Source organism: Equus przewalskii, chromosome 19, assembly GCF_037783145.1.
Source record: "Equus przewalskii isolate Varuska chromosome 19, EquPr2, whole genome shotgun sequence".
In the NCBI taxonomy this organism is placed as follows: Eukaryota; Metazoa; Chordata; class Mammalia; order Perissodactyla; family Equidae; genus Equus; species Equus przewalskii.
The window spans coordinates 19,784,442-19,807,545 of NC_091849.1; the positions used below are offsets into that span (position 1 = coordinate 19,784,442).

A 23,104-nucleotide genomic window follows, 5' to 3' on the forward strand; every position below is an offset into this window, starting at 1 on the left:
GTGAACGAGAGGGACTAAAGGAAGAACCCCTGTGATTTGTAAACTAGATGTGTAGTGCTCACCATGTGCCAGGTGCTCTTGTGGTGTTTTACATGTACTGATTCATTTAATCTTCACAGCAACCCTAGGTGATGACTGTTCTTGTCTCCATTTTACGTTTGTGGAAACTGAGGCACAAAGAGGATAAGTAACTTGCTCAAAGTCACACAGCCAGTGGTGGAGTTAGGATTCAAAAAGCATTGTGGCTCTATACTCTGCTGTCTAACCACTCTATCTATAATAAATTATAATGGCAAGGGAGAAAGAAAAGCAGTGCCTAAAGTAAAGCTCTAAAAGACTGAATTAAAATGCAGAGTCCTCACTTTCTATTTTAAATGTATAGAATTTTAGAGCCAAAATTTTATTCATTTAAAGGCAAAATGCTTTAACCAGTGTGGCAACTTTAAAGACGTAGGAATCTGTGCAACTGAGGCTTGGCGAGGAAAAACTATTAACCCAAAGCTTTATCCATGGTAGGGCCAAAATGGGTGAGCGGACAAGGGACCCCAGGCAGAGACCAGTGCTGCTCTGGCTGTTATAAGGGATGTCTGTAGGTGTTTAGGGTCAGGCTCTGACATTGAATTTCATCTGTAGCCCGCTCCCAGGCCTCCGCCTTTGCCTTCCCAACAATTCCCATGTTTTCTTTCTCCCAAAGACCAATTTCAAGTAAGATCCAGGGTTTAAACTCTTCCTTGCTGTGCTCAAACTCCTGTTTCACTTTGACTTTTTGCTAATCTCTATGGAAAACAGGAGGAAAACAGAACGAAAACTTTGAGGAAATTTACAAAGGTTTAAAAATATCATAGTCTCTTGTCTTTAATTCTTAAGTATCTAGCTAGATCTAGATGTCATTGTCCTAAAAAATATATATTTTTCAGGAAACATTTATATATCAAGCACTGATTAGGATGGTATCCCGAACCTCTGTGACCTACTGACTCTCTTGCTTGTTAATTAGTATAATGTTTCTTCACTTGACCATGTGTGTTTACTTATCCTTCCATAGGTCTTGTGGACTCTTTTCTTTTTCATCTAAGCCTAGCAAAACAATGAGCAGCATAAACTGCATGAAATTGAAGATAAATTATGTGCCTGGTACACTTGATGCCAAACATCACTGGAAATAGAATGAGATGGGGAAAACAGTTTTTTATTAAAACTCCTCTAGGGGAGAGGAACTGTATGTGGGTTATAACTAAAACTTTAAGAAGCCACCTGAAATGGGGCTTCAGACTCCCAAAGGATATACTTGTAATTGCCTTCTAAAGGAGAGCCTAGTTCACTTCAGGTCCTTTGATTTGCTGACTGGAGTGAACAGCTAGGACACCACTCCCTCTGTTGCTGTCTTCTGCTCCCTCCCGCATAGCACTCAGCTAGTCCTTTCAAAACATCAAATATTTGAAGAATATTGTCCATGGACACCAACTGAGTAGTTTGTAAGAGACCAGTATCTACCCCTAATTCTAGATCAGTGGTTCTTAACATTTTTTAAGAATATGATTATATATATACAAAGAACTTACTATACACGTATATATACATACACACACATATATATGCACTCCTCCCAGAAGAAAGTAAATTTACCCAAAAATGTAATATGCTTTTGGAGTACATAGGTATCCTAAAGCAATCCATGGACCTGTTAAGAACCAATGTGCGTAGTGGTTTGTGTCACCTGACTGGGTTACTCCTGTCTCAATTTACTTCCTGTCCACAGAACAGCCACTTTAGGACATTTCCTCATAAATGGCAGACCCCAACAATGAATGCTTGTTGAATGAATGAAAGATTAAATGTAGGCTGACCGCAATTGCTAAAGAAGCTGGTTAAAGACAGTACCTTTGAGAAGTAGGTTTGTTCATGAGAACATACTTCAACATCTGGCTGGTGAATATGCTTCATATAAGCCTAACCAAAAAAAACAGGTCAAGAGCAAAGATAGTACTTCAGAATCTGGGCTCATAGAGATCTTGGACAGAATGAAAAAGAGACCACTCTGAGATAGTGTGATAAGACCTGGAACTGGAAATTAATTCATAGAAGCAGTTTATAAATGGTACTTAAATATCATTGAAACAATGCATATGATCCACAGGATAAATAATTGGTTGGGGTTTTTTTTGTTATTGTTTTGGGTTTTTGGAGTATGGAAGTTCTATCAGAATGTTATCACCATTTATAATGGAAAAAGTGCAGCTTAGTTCCAAACAGCCAATTTAAAAAACAAAGTTCTAGAACATAACTTGTTTAAAGGTTAGGAACTGCATTTATTATTTAGTAATTTCTTTCATAAATGCTTCGTTCTACAATGCTGTCTTTGTCTTGGAATTGAAACTATGTTACTAAGAGTCTCAAAAATTAATATGATATAAAGAGTGTTAAATTATACCTTCTACCTTGTCGTTTGTGGATGCTGAATCATGCACTATACAGCTTTACAATATATTTTGCTTCTGGGAATTAAAACTGTAACATTTATTCTTCTTCCTTTCTTTTTTTTTTTTTTTTTTGGTGAGGAAGGTTGGCCCTGGGCTAACACCTGTTGCCAGTCTTCATCTTTTTGCTTGAGGAAGATTCACCTTGGCCTAACATCTGTGCCAATCTTCCTCTACTTTGTATTTGGGATGCCACCACAGCGTGGCTTGACGAGCAGTGTGTATGTCCATGCCTGGAATCTGAACCTGTGAACCCAGGCCACCAAAGCAGAGTGCATTGAACTTAACCACTATGCCACTGGGCCCTGCCCCTATTTTTCTTGATTTTTAAAATAATGAAACAAAACAGACAGACTGGCTTTCTTTTTGAAGGTCAGGAGGTGGTGAGATGAATGCTCTAAGATTCCCATGCCTTGAGATTCTAGAGGGAATTAAAAACTGCACAGGAGGGGCTGGTTTGGTGGCACAGCGGTTAAGTTCTCACATTCTGCTTCAGCGGCCCAGGGTTCACCAGTTTGGATCCTGGGCACAGACCTTCGCACCACTCATCAAGCTGTGCTGTGGAGGCTTCCCACATATAAAGGGGAAGAAGATGGGCATGGATGTTAGCTCAGGGCCAGTCTTCCTCAGCAAAGAGAGTAGGATTGGCAGCAGTTGTTAGCTCAGAGCTAATCTTCCTCAAAAAAAAACTACACAGGAGTTTCTTGACCTGAGTTAGTCCATCCATAGGCTTCCAATGATTTGGAAACCAACTGAAGTTGTGTGGAACAGTGTAGGAGTCTATACCTTTTTTCTTTTTCCTGGAGAAGAAACTCATAGGTTCTTATCAGATTCTTAAAGGGATCTTTATCCCACAAAAGGTTAAGAACCAATTATATGAAGTTAATGTCTCAGTTTAAGAAAACAAATTAAAAAATAGGTGTTTTTTTATAAGCTCTGTTAAAAAACTAAATTCAACTGAGTAAATTTTAGAGATCTTATTGGCCTTATTCAATGGTTCATGAATTGGGCAGCATCCAGTCTAGCAGATAGAAAGGAGCTCTGAGGAGCTGGACAAGGTGAGAGACTTTCATATGCAGAAGGGAGCAGGAACAAGGAAGTTGTACTGGGCACAAAGGCAAGTTGGTTATTGCATGATTGCTTTCCTGTAGGGGATGGTAGGGGTTTGTCAGGCAGATCACTTAACTAGTGCTGATCAGGTGATTCCTGATTGACTGGTTCAAGAGTCTATTTCTAGGAGAGCCGAACTGTGGTTGAGTCGTCTTGTTTTGGAGACGTGGGGCTTAGCATAAGCAACTCAACTTGGGGCCAGTTGTCTTGTTTTTAATACCTGTTTGATTGTTAAAGTCGTCAACGCTTAGTAGTCTTTTAATCTTGAAGGCCTGGAAAATGAACAGTTTAAAAAAGTGGACAAAAATAAAATTTAAAAATAAACTTCTATTTTCTGGTTATTAGAAAAAAAAAAAATAAAGTAAAATTCCTATGCCTTAAAACACGTGTTTTCAGGCCCAGTCTTCTTTGGTAGACCCCACTTCAAGGACTCCCAAAGTCTGATATAAGGGATCCAAGAAACCACGCATAGGGGCTGTGAAACTTAATGTTTCCTCATATTTTTAAAATGTGGGATTAAAAGTTTTTGCCAGCCTTAACTTGTAATCACAGGGAAGGCCTTTATGATCCCTTTACAGTCTGGCTCCCTTCTTTTTTACTCATTCAATAAATATTTATTGACTACTACTATGTGCTTGACACTGTAGTTATGAGCAGTGTCAGCAAGGACTCTCCTCTCATGGAGCTTATGTGCTAGCACAGGGAAGAAAACAACAAAAATAAAAATAGCCAAAATACCAGAGAATATATAGCAAGTTAAAATAGGTTAACGTAATAAATAATGGGTGAATGGATCCTTTGGGTTGATCAGCAAAGACCTCTCTGTGGAGGTGATAGCTGAGTTTAGATCAGAATAAGGAGCCAGTCTCTCGAAGATCCTAGGAAAGAGGATTCTAGGCAGAGGAAACATCTCCCGCAAAGACTTTCAAAAGGGACGACCGTTGGAGAAACAAAAAGGAAGGCTTTATGGCTGAAGTATCTTGGGTGAGGGGGAAACTTGTAGGAAAGTAGGCGAGATAAATGAGGATCAGATCATGTCAGACTTTATAGGCCAGGGTAAGATATAGAGAGAGGATAAACCATAAAGGGAATACAGTCATGTACTGCTTAATGATGGGGATACATTCTGAGAAGTGCATCGTTAGGCAGTTTTGTTGTTGTGTAAACATCACAGTGTACCAGCACAAACCTAGATGGTGTAGCCTACTACACACCTAGGCTATATGGTGCTAATCTTAGGTGACCACCATTGTATATGCAGCCCATCGTTGACCTAAATATTGTTGTGCAGCATATGACCGTTGAATTCTGTAAAGTAAGATTTAAGGGTACTGGAATTCTTTTTTGCTTTTGATCCAACCAATTGAAGTGGAAATGTCCATATGAACTGAAGTAATGGTTAGAAAACAACAGCTTAATGTTGTTTTCTGATGTTGCTATACAACATGCCAGTGTGAAAAGTCATCATCATTTGACTTTATGGAAATACAGATCTAGTCATTTATGAAGAAAGTTTATAAGGGTCACATCTTTGTAACTATCCCTCAATAGATATCAGTTAAACCTTAGCTTGTGATAAGATAATGAATACAAGTGATATTACAGAAATATCACAGTTATGTTAATTGGAAGACTAATTAAGAAGTTCGCACATTGATAATAGGAACTAACATTTATTGAGTGATTGCTATATGCAGACACTGTGCCAAGCTTTTATTGACATTTCGTCTAATCTTTATGGCAGTCTTACAAAGTATGGCATCTATATTAAGGTATAGGTTAAACCTGTCTGTAGTGCCAACGGGGCCAAAAGCGTAAACACAACTTTTAATACCTTTGATTGCTTTTCATAACCAGAACACAGAGTGTCTTTGTCTTTGAACGTAATCTTCAGAAAACACAGAATATATTGTGTTTGGGAAAAACAAAAAAAAAGAATTGTAAGATGCCGCTTTCACAAGACTTTTGCTGATAGAGACTGATCTTGTGGATTAAGGGATTGTGTACTCTTACACAGCCTCCAGAACAAAAGACTGCTACTAGTATATACATTAAAGATGCATAAACAGAATATATAAAGAAAAATTCTAGCATTATTCCAACTTCTTCACTTTTATACAGGGGATACTGATATTAGAGTATCATTTACTTTGGTTTTTATATTGATTCTTTTAAAAAAGAAATTTATAAGTTCCATAGGTGTAATAAGTGAACCAAGTGAAATAAGAGGCTATTTCTTTTTAAAAGTCTAGGTCTTCCTTGACTTACCAGTGGGGTTAAGTCCTGATGAACCCATCATAAGTTGATGAAATATCATTAAGTTGAAAATGCATTTAATGTACCTAACCTATCGAACATTATAGCTTAGCCTAGCCTACCTTAAATGTGCTCAGAACCACTTACATTAACCTACAGTTGGGCAAAATCATCTAACACAAAGCCTATTTTATAATAAAATGTTGAATATCTCTTGTAATTTATTGACTACTGTACTGAAAGTGAAAACAGAATGGTTGTATGGGTACAGAATGGTTATAAGCGTGTTGGTTGTTTACCCTCATGATCACAAGGCTGACTGGGAGCTGTGGCTCACTGCCTCTGCCCAGAGTCACCAGAGAGTATCGTACACATATCGCTAGCCAAGGAAATGGTCAAAATTGAAAATCTAAGTACAGTTTCTACTGAATGCGTATCACTTTAACACTGTGGTAAAGTTGAAAAATCATAAGCTGAACCATCGTAAGTTGGTGACCGTCTGTACTAACAATTTTTCAAAGAATAAATTTGGCTTCAGGTTTGAAAAGTAAGTTCAAGAAAGATTTCATTTCATTCTCTCCCAAATCCTACTAAAACTACAGTGTAGAGATTTTTATTACAGGCATTGTTAACCCACAAAGGATAAAGAAAACAGGAGAGGAAACAACAACAACAAAATCACAGTGGCAAGAAAATAGGCCATTGATAGCTAACCTCACCACCCCAGAGAAACCTAAATACCAACCTGGGAGTGAGGAAAAGCCAAAAACCAAACTGGGAACAAACTAATATATACCCCAGAGTCCTTAAATGGCCCAAGATTGGCTGGCACCTCTGGAAGGGAGAATGAGGCAGGAGGGAGAGGACTAGAATAAGGAAGAGTGTTTGAAAACTATTTAAGAAGCAGTTAGATTTCTCCATTCCCTCCCTACTCAGACTTCCAGGTGATATCCCCTCACCCACCCCAACAGAAGGGAAATATATTAGTCAGGGTCCTCCAGAGAAAGAGAACCAGTAGGATATGTAGGTGTACACAGGCGTGTGTGCATATATGTATGTAGAGGCTGAGAAGAAAAAAGAAACAGGACTATTCAGGGAGAAGAAAACTTGAAAAAAAAAAATCTTTGAGGGGGCTGGCCCCGTGGCCAAGTAGTTAAGTTTGCGCTCTCTGCTGCAGGCGGCCCAGTGTTTCGTTGGTTCGAATCCTGGGCGTGGACATGGCACTGCTCATCAAACCACACTGAGGCAGCGTCCCACATGCCACAACTAGAAGGACCCACAAAAAAGAGTATACAACTATGTACCAGGGGGCTTTGGGGAGAAAAAGGAAAAAAAATAAAATCTTAAAAAAAAAATCTTTGATAGTCTCAGAGAAATGAGAAAAGGTATTGTATTCTGAAACAAGATCAGGATGCCATAAAAGAAAGAATGATTTTGAGAACAAAACAATTCTTAGAAATTAACAACATAGTAGCAAAATTAAATTTCAGTAGAGTTGGGAGATAAAGTAGAGGAAATCTCCAGAAAATAGAACAAAAGGAAATAAAATAGAAAATAGTAGAGAAAGCATGAAATTAAAAAGGACCAATCCCAGGAGGGTCCAACATTCAAATAATAGGAATTCCAGAAAGAGTGAACAGAGAAGGAAGAAATTGTCAATGAAATAATTCAAGGGCATTTCGTCTGACTGAAGGACATGAATTGCCAGACTGAAAGCAGTCACCCTGGACCCAGCATTATGGATGAAAAATAGACCTACACCAAGACAAGAGAGAAAAACCAAGTCACATTCAAAGGATCAGGAATCAAAATGACTTTAAACTTCTTAACAGCACCCAGAGAAAAAATGAGTGCTGCCCTCTCAATTGTGAAGAAAAATGCTTCCCATCCTAGAATTTAATACCCTACCAAAGCATCAGTCAAGTTTCAGGATATCCCATTCTCAGGAAGCTTTTAGAGACTTTCTGGCATCATAAAAACGAGAGTACACTAGAAAAGAAGATACAAGATAAAGGAAACGGAAGACTCAACACAGATGAGAGGTGAGCAGAATCTCCAGGATGATGGTAAAAGGGATGGCCATGCTTCAGAGCTGAGAGCAACCAGACTAAATCAGAGCAGGCTAGAAAGTTCCAGAAGCAGCTTGTTGAAGAAGATGGAAAGGGTAAATACTTAGTGTGAAGGAACTTCTTGAAGAGTGGTTTAGATAAGTGGAAGAGAATTTGAGATTGAGTTAGTGATAAATACATAGAAAATTAAGCAAACGGAAATAAGGACTTTTGTTAACTCCAGGGGCAACAAAATATATAGGAAAGGATATGTAATCATAGTTATTACATAGCTGAATTCTGAATGGCATGTATATATTATTATATTGGGGAGTGGAGGTGGGAGGTATACAAGTAAATGGGGTGGGCACAGGAAGGAATGGAAGTCATCTTCCATAGTGGGAAATCAGTAGATAGTATCTAATACTAAAAAATTAAGAATAACAATGAAGACATAGTATTTAACAATATGGTGGTAAATACCAAAAGAATAAACTAATAGAATTCAAGGTAGTTACTTCTAAGGAAGCAGAAATGGGGAAAGGGAAACTGGGAAACTGTGTTGAGCTGGGTGACTCTTTCAGATCATATGCATGTATAACTGCTTTTGGAAAACAATTGAAAAAATAAGCAAGCACCTCAGTGAGTGTAGGATTAACAGAGTGCTAAAACCAAACCACGTACACACAAAAAAGACTACACCAAAGCAAACTCTCCAGCCTAGAAACTTGTTTAGGTGCACGTGAGTACAAAGAGTTAGGAAGATGCTGGCACTGAAAAAGAAGTAAGAGAACATATAGCATTCGTCTACTATTAATAGATTGATAAAGAACTTCCAACATTGCTCCAAAATAAAAAAATACGGAAAGAAGTTTATGGCCATTGGCTCTTAGTGACAGAGGAAGCCAGCAGATCCAGTCACTGGGGAAAGGAAAGGGGGTTAATTGCTGATAGCATGCATGGAGCAGGCATTCAGTACATCTTTGAGTGACTAGATGAATGTTTATCATTAAAATATAGTTGCGAGCACTTTGAAAATATAAAATACTATATGTCAAAAAAAGTTTGAACTTTGACACTGATTAAAGTTATTTTAAGCATAACTCCTTTACGATCATCATAGGTAATTTATTGAGCTTTTTCTGAGATACTCTTATCATTTTGCATCCTAAACATGCATTATGTTAAACCTACAGGCCTTTTTTTTTTTTTTTTTAGCACCTCAGGGATCCTCTCCCAGTGAAAAAGTAGAAAGCAAGCACATGGCAGAGTCCTCTCACTACTTAGCTCTTCCTCTCTGACAAGGGAAGGAAAGGAAGGAGAAGCAAGAGATGAGAGACTGTCAGGGAGGTGAGGGCAGTCTCCCGAAGTAAAGTGGACAGGCCTACTCTGAGGCCTGAGAATGTGCCCAGGTGATGGGCATAGGCTCCCCTGGCTGATGGGATTGCAGCACCTCAGCCCCCGAGGAGGTCTGTGGGGGTGCACTTAGTTGAAGCATCACGTTCTGCCTATTTTCTCATTACTTAAAATGGTCAGGCTTGTCATTTGGTCCAGAAACCTATGCTCTCTGGGCATTTTTCTATTTGTGTGAACATGGGTTAATTTCTCTGAAAGCTATTATATCACATGAATTATCTATAACTAGAGTTGTTTGAGGTGTTGGAATGGGCACAGGGGAAACCTCAGCTACTTTATGTTCCCCCTGCCTTGCCCTTTTTCTAATTTCCTGGGCTCTCAATCACCATATCTCCCTCAACCTTCCAACACACACAGACATACCTGTGTCTCAATACCCTTCCTGCCAGTGGCTGGAAGTATTGCTTGGCTCAGAGCCAACATCAGAAATTTCCATCCACTGGCTATCTGTGTAGCAACCTTGCTCTACAACATAAAAAAGAATCAACTGATTTCTGAAGTGACATGAGGATGAGAGAATGGGGAAGATTGTGCTGTATATTAAATTTTCTTCTGGTTATCAAATAAAGACTCCTTTATTATAAAGGCCAAAGATAAAAAAGAAAATGTGTATGTTTAATATATGGGACTAAAATAAGTCTATTTTTGACGTAATACTTGAGGAGAAGTTAGGTCAAAAAGCCCAGCCACCCCTGAAATGAATTTTAGACTCTTATTATTGGTATGATGGGGCAGAGAGAGATATCAGTAATGGTTGCCTTGCTGATAGAAATGATTTTTTACAGTAGGTGCTAAATTAGATGTAGAAAGTAGGAGAGTTATCAAGCCTACATTGTCATGTCTGACCTTCCAGGTCCCAATGGTGAAATCATAATAAAAACGAGTTGTGGGCTTATCTAGAGATGCAGCAATAACTGGCACAGAACAATTTTCGAGCTTCTCTTCAAATGGGGTGACACCAAGGGGTTATTTGGGGTCGTGAAGGAGATACATTGATTTTGATCAGTTTTTAGAACTGTATAGCAGCTTATCTGCGGGTCAAAGAAATTTAGTTTTCCCCATTCTTTTTTCACCATTTTTCCCCTTGGATGCTATGTGGCTTAGCCTCTGGAAGCCGATGTGAGGCTCTGACCGTTAATCGAGTTCGTGTAGATCCAGACTGCACAACTCTGTATTTCAGTGTTGGCCTCCCGAGCTCATCCTATTGAATGTTAGATTTAGTAAAGGCACGCTACCATCTCTCTGTAAGTAAAAGGAAGGGAAATATTTAGTGACAAAGCAGAAATGCATACAACTCCAGGATACTAATTAGAAAAACCCACACTGTATTTGTTTTATCCACTTGCAAAATAGTACTGTCTCATAGTTACATCTCTACTATGACTTCCTATCTTTGCTTTTTGTTTCATTGTATAGTTTCTTCTTACTAAAATAATTTACAGGTATCAGACGTAATTATTAAGTAGAAAATAGTTAAATAAAACTACTTGTCTCTGGCTTCTCTCTAATTTTAAATAATTTATAACATAGTAAAACTTTGAAGACAAAAATGAAAACAGTGTGGTACATAGAAATTTGTTGCCCCACACTATTTGCTGTGTTGTGATGAAGGGACGCACTTTGAAAGTTTTAACCCTACAACTGCTCGTTCTTCTAAAATATCACTGAGAATAGTTATCTTGTCATAAGTGAAAGGAATGTTTTAAATTTTAGGAATAACAGTGAAGCTTCTTCATGCATGGGTAATGTTTGTATCTGTGAATTGGTCTAGAAATACTAAAATTGTGTGAAAGAAACTTTAACAGGAATTAGGTTAAAATCTATTTTCTTTGTCAAACTGCTGAGCTTCAAACTCATCGAAGGGAGGAGGACCTTGCTGGGGACATAATATTTATTCTTGTGCTGTTAGATGTTTGGGTGTGTCATAAAACCTCGTGTCTAACGTGCAGACAGCGAGTCAGGTATCTCACTACATTCTGAACTCTGAATGTTTGTTGTATTTACTTATTTATTTTAAGGTAAGCATAACCCCTGACATCTAGCTGTTGATTTTGTTCTTTCCTAATATTTTTCTCCCCAGCAAAAGATACTGGATGCTGTCATTCCCCTATCCTGTCTGTAATTTGTCAGAGAAAGAAGCAGGCTTTGTGAGGGAGTAGAGATGTCAAAAGAAAAGTTTGTACATAAACTATAAATTGACTCAAAAGCAGAATCCCATGGGAAACAAGTTTCAAATTCTGGAGTTTTTACGATTGTCATCTTGAAGTACCATTTATAGTTATAAAAATAATTCCAACATAAAATAAATTTGCATTTGATTTAGTAATCTGTGTAAGAGTCATAAACAGGTCATTCATTGGCACAGCAACATGGTGAGCAGTATTAATACCAAATGTTAATACCCAGAATTTTTGGAATTCATTCAGGAAACATTTAAGTACTTACCATGTGCCTAGTGGCTGCTTAAATATAGTAGTTGTTTATTTCTCCCCACTAGCTTGTAAGTTTTGTTGAGTTCATTGGCCTCATCTGGCTTGCTTTGTACCAGGGCTTAATATGGTCCCTGAAGCATGATGGGCATGCAGTAAGTGCGACAAATGAATCAATGTGTCATTCACTTGATAACTAAGTGTAGAGCTCGGAGGATGTATTTTAGATATAGAGCGTGAGCATAGAGAAAGAAAAACTGGTCGGGAGGCTTTTATGAGGAATCAGAACAACAGCTTACTCTTCTACTCACAGTAGAATGACCAAGGAGGGCTGAGATGGCTGCAGTCCACAGGTGGTCTCTGAATAGCTCAGGGGGCAAGTGACTGGATTAATAGAAGATGGGAAGTGGGAGTCTGTAGGGAGAATGAAGGACAAAGGAACGGGGAAGGTGAGGTTCCTGAAGTTAAGTGTTGTGTCCTGAATTGAGAGCCTGGAGGGAAAAGGTGACCTGGGTGGATAGCTTGAGGGACTAGAAGCCTCAATGAAGATTAAGCCAAAATGTTGTGGGATTAAGGGAATGGCAGCATTTATTGAACAGCTCCCATATGCAAGGCACCTTAATTAAGTGTTGTGGAGGGAAGAGATGCCACCCAGATGACCAAGACATGGTTTCTGCCCTCAAGGAGGCATTGATGAACAGTGAAAGTAGTAAACAGATCTGTGAAACCACATAAATGAAAAGATTCTTTCTGTTTAGGGGGATCCAGCACGAAAGAGGTGATCTTTGAACTGAGCTTTTCAGAATGAATTTAATACATGGCAATGGTAGGGCAAGCATTCAAGGCATGTGGACTCAAGAAAATGCAGAGTCTTTCAGGAACAAGACATTGTCTTTGGTGTTAGTGGAGAAAATGAGGCAAGGCCCTAAGGCGATACTTGAAACTTGGTTCTCTGAGCAGTAGGGAGCCTTTGAAGATTTTTAAGAGGAGAGTGGCATTCTGTGACCATGCATTAGAAAATTCAGTCTGGCCTCAGTACAGAAGTTGGTTAAGAAATAGTTCTAAACTCCAGCTTCACATTAGTATCTCCTGCAAAAATTTTTAAAATTCCAAATCCCAGGCTGCACCCCAGATCGATCAATTCAGAATCTCTGGCAGTAGGACCCAGACAATCAGTACTGTTTAAATCTTCGGGCAATTCCAATATGCAGCCAGGGTTCACACCAATGATTTAGAGCAGGAGTTGGCAAGTTCTTTCTGTAAAGGGCCAGATAGTAAATATTTTTGGTTTTATGGGCCATACAGTCTCTGTTGCACCCATTCAACTCTGCCATTGTAGCACAAAAGCAGCCACAGACAATACGTGCACAAATGAGTGTGGCTGTGTTCCAACAAAACTTTACGGAAATTTGAATTTCATATAATTTTCACGTGTCACCAATATTCTTGTTCTTTTGGGGTTTTTACAGCCATTTGAAAATGTAAAAACAAATCACAGGCTGTACAAAAATAGACGGCCAGCTATATTTGGCCCACAGACCATTTTTTGTGAGCTCTTGATTTAGAGGGTAAAAATTGGACCCAGGTAGTCCAGGAAAAAAAAATTACTACAATAATCCAGATAAGAGGTAAAGTTAACTCTCCTTTGTGGTTCCTTAGAAGGGCAAAGTGAAGATAAGTGATATTGAATTGATGTTTATAGCAACTCACGCTCTTTATGCTACTTTTGAGCACCCAGAAGTTACCATACAAAGGAACTCTGAATGAACCATTGTGTGGTACTAGTACTTAGTACCCTTTGACTTTGTCTTTTTACTTTGCAGGGGTTAGTTTTATGTTGAAAGGCTGTTTCTTTTCTAGCTGCTTGTAACAATAGCTACTCCTCTGGGCAACACCCATTACTACAACATAATACGTCACCTTCTTTTCCTATGTGCAAGCCATGCCTTTGCACCCAAAGAATGACCTTTCCTTGCAAACAAATGTTGTCTTTAGAAAATAAAGTGAGCTTGATATAAGAAGATATGGCTACTCACATTTTATTTTATCAGCAATCACTGAATTAATGCAGAATTCTCTCTTTGCATTTTCTTACAGCATTTGTTGCCTAGTTAAGGACCTGCCAGGGTAAATGGTACCACCCCCACTATGAAGTTGAAAGGCTGATTTTTGCACCTCGAATTCCACTTAGGCTATTTTAGAAACCATAAGGCTGAAAAAAAGTTTTTCCCATGGTTACCTACTGTGTTTTAGGATCAGTAGTACATATCCATGTTTGCCTGGTTATTTTATTTGAATACCATTATAGGGTGAATGAATTCACTTATCTATTTTCTAACTTCCACTCTTAGAAGTCTGCTGTTTTAGTGTCCTCTAAGAAATGCTTACACTGTGCCCCCCACTGTGGAGATTTGAGAAACTAAAGAACTTGATAACTCTCCTTGAATTTCCTCTAACTAGAGGGAGAGAAGGAAATTCAAGACTCTAGTCAGAGTCAGCAGCGTTTTTGGTCATCTCAATTATCTTGCAGATCTTACTAGAAAGTAAGAAGTGGAAAAATGTATAGAGTTAGAGCATCCTTATTTTTCTTTATTTTCTCTACCGTCCTCACAGTAGAATTACTTCTCATAGAACACGAAAGTATTGTACGTGCTTTATAAAGGAAAAGCAGATAAGATTTTGAAGAGTTTGTTTTCCTGCGCATTTTGGGGTATTTTTGATCACCAAACTCATTTCCCAACATTGATTTTTTTTAATTGCTTTCTAAACTTTGAGGTTCATTGTTTAAATTCCAGGGACCTATTTTTCCTTCTTCTCAGTGATCTTGAGTGATTATTGTCGTCCTAGGGACGCCATCCAAATACGTACAATATAAAAGTGAGATTGTGATTGAGTGCTGATAATGTCAAGTGCTTTTAATTAAGCTTCTGATGTTTTACACATTGATAACAAAATAAAGGTTCGACTTTATTAAATTAACTTTCCATTTATTTTTCAGAAGCACTCATCAAGTAGAGAACTAAATATGTAACAGCAGTCTGTTCTCTGCAGCCAAAGCCTCAATGTGCCCCAGAGGGATTCCTGCATAGAGTCCATTTTTAAGTAAAGAAAGAGGTCAGGAAGTAAGGCAAAGCTGAAAACATAATATGAGGATTAAGAATGAAAATTATAGAATTCAGAACCCAGATGGCATACAGCTGAAAGATAGTGGGGAACTGATCTAAAAGAGAGGTTAACAGTTGAAAGATACTTTAGGCATCATCTTGGCTGGTGGTTCTCAACTTTGGCCACACGTTGGAAAAACCAAGCGCTTTTAAATAATGGGCATGGTGCCCATTAAATCAGTGCCACTGTGGATAGGACTGGAGCACTGTTATATTTTAAAGCCTCCCCAATGATTCTAACCTGCAGCCAAGGGTGAGAATCACTGACCTAATCCAACGCCCTCATTTTTACATATGAAGTGCAGAGCAGATACCTGGCCCAAGGTCAGAGAGCTCTTATTTGCTTGGATTTTAACCTCAATCTTCTCCTCTCACCTTCTTGCCTCCATTTCTCCATATACTCCCTATGTGATCATATCCCGTCTCCTGCTTTAAATTATACCAGTAGGCTTATGACTCCCAAATCTATAACTCACATCTCTCTTCCATCCCTGTATCTTAATATCTAATTTCCTTCTCCTTATTTCTCCAAATGTGTCACAGCCAGCCACCTCAACCTATATTATGTCCAAAACGGAGTTCCCTTCCCTACCCCAAATCCCCTAAACCTGCTTCGTCCAGATTCCTGATACTGGTGGAGGGCACTTCTCTCCCCTTGTTTATCTGAGCCAGAAATCTTGGAGTCTTCCTTTGCTCTTCCCTCTCTGCATTCCTGTCTAATCAGTCACCAAGTGCTGTCCATCCTGCCTCTTAGCAGTTTCTCAAATCCACCCACCTACTCTCCCTGCCGCCAGCTTAAATTAGGATGTTGTCATTTTTTTCTGAACCATTGCAACGCCCTCTCACACCGTCCGTCTTCAGCCTCTAGCCTGGCTCCCATACTCCATCTTTAATACCATTAAAGATTTTTCTGAAATGCAAATTTGGTCCTTGGTCACATTTCTCCCGTCATGTACTCTAATCATTGAGCTGTTCTTTGATTCACCAAAGCTACCTCCTTTTCTCTTTGTCTCTGTGTGCCTGGACTCCACCTACTTTCTTACAGTTTATAAATGGCATAATGTCTCTATAGACTCAGTTCTTTGATTTCTGCTTTTATCAAAAACTGAACTCTTCTATAAGCTATACTTTCCCTCTTCAACCAAACGCTGCCACATTCCAGACTGAATTTAACAGGCCCAGCATTGCCCACACCCTGACAGTTGGAACCTGTCCCTGCAGTAAGTGTAATAGAAGATCCTAAGATAAACATCAGACCTACCTTAGTGTCCGACCACATCCTTGGTGGTTAACGCTTTCGCTTACCTCTTAAGGTTTCCTGGCTACTTCATTTCTTATCCCTGACTTCAGTGTGTTTTATTGCTTCTTGCTAAGCTCCATCCTCACTGTGATTCTCCCACTTCCCAACTAGTTCTTCACCAAGGACCCCTTTGACACTCAGTCATTTTTTTCTCTTGCACGTCTTGGCTGTTCCGGCCCTTTTGCCTCAAGATGTGGTTCTCTGACTTCCCTACTGAATACCCGTCCCTGGTTTATAGAAACTGATCAGTCCCTGATCCCTAGCCTTATTGCCTGGAATTTTGATTTCATTCTCTTTTGGGCTTTGTTTAGAATCTAACTCCCAGTCCATACCACACCATGATTGCCTGTTGTCTCAGGTGCCCCTGCGTGACATAAAGCTCAGCTATTCAGAACCTGATTGTCCCATTGGTGAGTTGTCTTGGCTCCTTATCATTTCATTCTTACTTTTCTGCTGCCAACTGCCAGTTGATCCGTTAACCACTTCTTAGGCTTTCTGCCAGAAAGGGAGCAGGAAAAAGTAAGTGCATTGCAACTCTCCTTTCTTAGCATATCATTTATACTTTTTTTTTAACTTGCTTTAGTGATTGTCCTAGAGTTTGCAATATACATTTACCACTAATCCAAGTAGAAAAACTCACTTTCACATAGCATGATACTACTTCATGTGAATTCTTTATAATAACAAAATAATCCTAATTCCTTCCTCCCATCCCTTGTATAATTGCTGTCATTTATTTAACATATACCTAAGCATACATCCTCAAATATATTATTGCTGTTACTATTTTGAGCAGCTATTTGTAAGATCAATTAAGAATGAAGAAGTAAAAGTTTTTATTTTACCTCACTTATTCCTTCTTCAGTGCTCTTCCTTTCTTTATGTGGATCTGAATTTCTGACCTATATTATTTTCCTTTTCTCTAAAGAACTTCTTTTAACATTTCTTGCAAGGGAGGTCTACTGGCAATAAATTCCCTCAATTTTTGTTTGTCTGACAAAGACTTTATTTCTTCTTCATTTTTGAAGGATAATTTCACAGGGTATAGAATTTTAAGTTGGTGGATTTTTTCTCTCAACAGTTTAAATATTTCACTCTGCTCTTTTCTTGCCTTCATAGTTTCTGAGAAGTCAGGTATAATTCTTATCATTATTTTTCTAAAGGTAAGGTATTTTTTTCCTCTAGGTTCTTTCAGGATTTTTTCTTTATCATTGACTTACTGTAATTTGAAATGATGTGCCAAGGTGTAGTTTTCTTGGCATTTGTCCTGCTTGGTGTTGTCAGAGCTTCCTGGATCTGTGGTTTCATGTCTGGCATTAATTTGCGGAAATTCTCAGTCATTATTGTTTCAAATATTTTTTCTGTTCCTCTCTCTCTCTTTTCCTTCTGGTATTCCCATTACACGTATGTTACACCTTTTGTAGTTTTCTCACAGTCTTTGGTTATTCTATTTTTTTCAGTCTTTGTTCTCCTTTTTTTTTTCAAGGATTCTATTGATATATCCTCTAGCTCAAAGATTCTTTCCTCAACCATATCCAGTCTACTAATAAGCCAATCAAAGGCAGCCTTCATTTCTTTTACAGTGTTTTTGATCTCTAGCATTTCTTTTTGGTTCTTTCTTAGGATTTCCATCTCTCTGCTTACATTCCCATCTATTCTTGCATGCTGTCTACTTTATCCATTAGAGCCCTTAGCATGTTAATCATAATTGTTTGAAATTCCAAGTCTGATAATTCCAGCATCTCTGCCATGTCTGGTTCTGATGCTTGCTCTGTCTCTTCAAAGTGGGTTTTTTGCCTTTTGATATACCTTGTAATTTTTCTCGATTGCTGGATATAATGTGCTGCTTTAAAAGAACTGCTATAAATAGGCCTTTAGTAATGTGGCAGTGAGGTGTGAGGAGAGGGGAAGCTTCTATATTTCTATGATTAGATCTCAGTCCTTTAGTGAGCGTTTGGACTGTGGACTTAACAAGTGTTTCTCAGTTTTTCTTCCGCCCCCATTAGGTGGGACGGGATGGCTAGCTGGGCTGGAGTTAGATATTTCCCTTCCTCAGGTCAGTTAGGCTCTGACAGTATCCCAGCAGGTTAGGCTTTAATTAACTAGTTTCCCCTGAGGGCAGGCCTTGTTAAGAAGAACAGAGCTCACTGTGTTTCACAGTGCTTCCTTTTCCCCTCCCCCTGCTGGAAGCCTGAAGGGATTTTTCTCCAGTATTTACTATGGGTCCCTGGTCAAGCTCCTGGAGGTAAATCTAACAGTATTGTGGGGGCCTCCCTATGACTGGATCCCCCTGGAGCTCTTAACTCTCAGGGTTGTCTGTACTGAGCCTCCGGGAATCTGTCAATTAGAGTTCAGGTTTTCCTACCCAAGCACCGCTTCCTGCAGCACTTCACTTGTGAGTCTCCGCCCCAGGAAGCGGCATTCTCTATGTATTCGCCTGTTGGTCTCTCCACTTCTAGGGGCAGCAGTTTTCCTTGTGTCCTGCCTTCTCTTCTGGATCCAAGTAGATTTGTTGATTTTTCAGTCTGTTCAACTTGTTACTTGTTGTTAGGATGGATTGGTGACTTCCGAGCTCCTAACATGTGGAACCAAAAACTGGAAATTAATACATTGAAATGCAAACCTGATCTTGCCCCTTACCACAAAGTATGATGAAGGCTTGCTGAAAATTTATATTTTATTATAATATAAAGTATATCAAACTCTCTGAAAGCTTGTAGGCTTTATCATTTTTTGAGAATCCATATGTAGAAATGAAGTCCCTAGTGTTATTACAGTTTTACCTTATAATAACACTATTTTATTTGAGAAAGCTTTAATATATAAGTAGAGAATGAACACAAAAAGCACTGAATTAGGGAACCAGAAGAAGTTAAACTGGTGAATGTTGTTATAATTTTTTTCCTGAGGAAGATTGGCCCTGAGCTAACATCTGTGCCAGTCTTCCTCTATTTTGTGTGGGATGCTGCCATAGCATGGCTTGATGAGCAGTGCTAGATCTGCACCCAAGATGCAAACCTGCAAACCCCGGGCCACTGAAGCGGAGCACATGAATTTAGCTATTATGCCACTGGTCCAGCCTCGATATTGTTGCAATTTAATTGATTGTATAACCTCACCTTCAAAATACAGATTCTCATCACATGTGGATCTCTTTCAGATAGGAACTCTGTTGCATACATTTGATAAAATGTGAAATGATTACATTGTCTGGAAACCTGAACAATTAAAAATGCTCCATTTGGGCCATTGGTTTTGTCTGAAAAGAAGTTTAAACATGGATCTAAAAGGGCTTATTACCAGTGTTTTCTGTCCTTGGAGAGTGAAATACAAAAGCAATTTAGGTAACACTTTGAGTTGGAGATTTGCAGATGTTCAGCTCCTCAGAAATCTAGAAGTTTTACCAAATTTGAATACTGTCTCATCTTCTAAACACATCTGCAACCCACACAGACTACAGGACTAGGCATGTAGTTACATTTTAATAGCTTCTCATCTCTGTGGCCTGTACCTTGGGATTAAAGCTGAAGGTGACTTGAAGGAACCTTGTACAATTCTGGGAGAGATGTTTGCTGTACTTGCTGTACTTTGGCCACCCTTGTTACAAGTTCATCACCCAACTTGTTTAACATGTTTACTTTTTAAACACGTGGAGAATTAACAGGTGGTTGCATGACTGAGATGTTTGTTTTAACAGGCTAAAAAGTGGGAGGTAATTTAGACATGTACTATGAGGCAAGAGGAAAATACCTAATTATTCCATTTTTGGCTCAGCTTTTAGTTTCAGTTAAAACTGCTGATAGCAAGGCTGGACAAGTTTTTTAGTGTATTACTCTTAACATTGTCTGCATATGAGAAACTGGCTCAATAGCAATCATGGCTATGCTTTACTGACATGTACATGAAACCTACGTGGCTTTAGTGCCAGGACTTAGTTAAAAGATCTCTTCTCAGAGCTTCCATCATCAGCAGTTATAATGTGAATGCAAAAGGCTCTGAAAGCCCCATATCTATTTCAACATGTTCTGCAAACCAACTGGTATATTCTCTGAACAGAAGATGCTCAGAAGGTAATATGCTGAAAATGACAACTAATTGTTATTTTGCCTGTCACGTTCATCCTAATGTGTCAGGATAGAAGTTACAATTAGTTTTGGAATTGTCTTCTTTGAGCAAGTAGAAGGAGCAAGGAAATTTGCTGGATAGGTAGTTGTTCACTTGGTTTGGAGTCAAGGGACTACTGCCAGAAGTAGACATGATCAAAGATAGAGGTTTGAGATCAAGGATGGCCAGATGGTAAATAGCTTAGGATTTATGGGCCATATAATCTCTGTTGTAACCACTCAACTCTGCTGTTTCAGCATGAAAGCAGTCACAGATAGTACACAAAGGAATGAGTGTGACTATGTTTCAATAAAACTTTGTTTACAAAAGCAGGCGGTGGGCTGGATTGGCATATGGGCCATCATTTGTCAGTCTCTATTCTGGATCCCAGAAGATCCACCACTGGGCTATATCACTCTGACTTCACAGGAAAAATAGCAGTAGTTTTCGGTTAACTGGACTAATACATGTAACTTTCAATATTCAAAGCCAAGACTTCACTGTATAGGGATATAATAAATTTGTTGTCAGAAAAAAGGGAATTCCTTACTCCCTGGCTTCTTTGGGGGCTAATCCGAATAGTGTTATTTACTTATCATTTATACCCCACTTCCTTCCCAAAATAATTTGAAGTAGCTTATAATCGTAGGTGTATACAGGTTTTAGCTAACAAAATAGAGATATAAAGTCAAAACCCACATAAAAAGATCACGCAAAACTACCTTTGAATATTCCTTATCCACCTGCCAACTCAAGCTGGTAGCTCAGTCATTTCTGGGACTGAACAGGCCTTGGGATGCCTCCTAAGGTGAATACTGATAGGCTCCCTCTTCTATCTTCTTTAGCACAATTTCCTTTCTGAGAAAATTTCCCCCATGTTTTATATTAAGTCTCCTACCAAAGGAAGTGTTAGCATCTGTCATTTTTCTTCTGATTGAAGTATAAGCCAAGAACTGTTACACCAACTCAGTGGGTGTATGGAAAGGCAAGAGAAAATTATAAGCTAATGAAAACTTTGGTGGGCAAATGACCTGTTCAGAACCGGTTCCAGGGCTCATACAGCCAAGGGGCTGTTTCCAATCAGTGAGAGATACATCTCTGCTCTCCAGGAAAAAGAAGTTTAAATTATTCTTTCAGACTTAGACAGTCAGAAGCACACCTAGAGGTGGACAGAGGAGGTGGGAATTTGAGGTGAGCAGCTGGGACAGATGACTTTTCGTGGACGTCAGAATGTGGAAACAAGTCCAAGTGATTTGAAGGACTGCCAGCTGGAATTGTGGTTCCAAGGACAGTTCTGAAATAAGGAAACTGGTCTGTGGGAAAACTATGAGTGTATACAGATGACTCTATTACAAGGTCCTAATTAATATCAGATTTGACTGCTTAGCCACGTGGCTGCAGAAGATCACGTAGAAGCCAGGCAGGGAGATCTGCTTAGATCTCTGACACTGGGGAGGTATGACAGATGTGCTTATGCAGACACTAGACTTTAAAGGGAGGAAATACTTTCCTAGGAAAGATGGATACCAGGCAAGGATTCATTCACAAGTGAAGATAGGAGAAGCTCACTTACCTGGTAGTTGAACTAACATCAGAGTAAAAACAGGAGCAAGATGAGAGTGGTGTTAAAGACAAACAGGCCACTCTCATGACAGAATTTTAAGATGTGGTAGGGGCCAGCCTGTGGCCGAGTAGTTAAGTTTGTGCGTTGTGCTTCAGCAGCCCAGGGTTTCACCAGTTCAAATCCTAGGTGCGGACATGGCACCGCTCGTCAGGCCATGCTGAGGCAGCGACCCACATGCCACAACTAGAAGGACCCACAACCTACTAAAAATACACAACTATGTACCGGGGGGCTTTGGGAGAAAAAGGAAAAATTTTTAAAAAGTCTTAAGAGGTGGTAGTGGGCTAACTCTATGATGTACAAGAAATGAATTCTATAATCGACAGCTGGAAAGATGTTCAATAATCTGTTTTACAAGTGTTTTATGTGTTCTGTAAATTTAGAAATGTTCTAACCTTTAAATGGAAAAGAGAAATCAAGAAATTCCAATGTAAGCCACAATTCCTTCTCTCATTCATTCTTGGTGAGGGCAAATTGGCATAGTGTTTGGGGGGAGGGGGTAATTTGGCAGTATCTATCAAGGTAGTAGACATGCATACTATTTGATCCTGCAACTGAACTTCCATAATTGTCTTTTAAAAAAATTCGTACTTTCAAACTTGCAAAGAGATTTGTACAAGATGATCATTATATTAAAAAATTAAAATGAATTGCAGAAAAAAGTTTAGATTGCAGAAGCTTTTGGATTTTAGAACTTCATGTAAGGGATTACAGATCTGGATATACAAGCATTTAAGTTTGGCAAAGATAAATTGTGAAGTGGAAAAAGTAAATTTTGGAACAGCGTATATAGAATGATCCCCTTTCTTTGAAAGTGTTAGTAATCGATTGTGTGTGAAGACATCTGCATGGAAGATCTAGAACCATATACTAAATTATTCATGGTGATTATGGCAAGCAGACAGATCACAGTGTCTGAGAAAACAAGCTGCTTCTTGTAGTCAACTATAATAAAAGAACCCCACACTTCTTTGTTGTCACAGACACAGGAGGAGGAGCAGGAGGTAGAGAGGGGACTCCAGTAGTGCCTGGGTCCAGCTTGAGGAGAGTATGTAATTAGAAGTGAAAAAAAGCTTCTCTTTTCATAACTGTATGTGAGGCTTACATGTCATCATTACAGATACTTAGAGTTGTATGCCTAACTCAAGTAGATTCATTTATTCACTAATTTAGCAA

General features: G+C 38.9%; 1 protein-coding gene across 12 annotated transcripts in view; it reads left to right on the top strand.

Moving 5' to 3' along the window:
* The window catches only part of CDKAL1 (CDK5 regulatory subunit associated protein 1 like 1), a 610,652-nt gene that overhangs the window by 468,257 nt on the left and 119,291 nt on the right, over window positions 1-23,104 (top strand). The window lies entirely within an intron of this gene.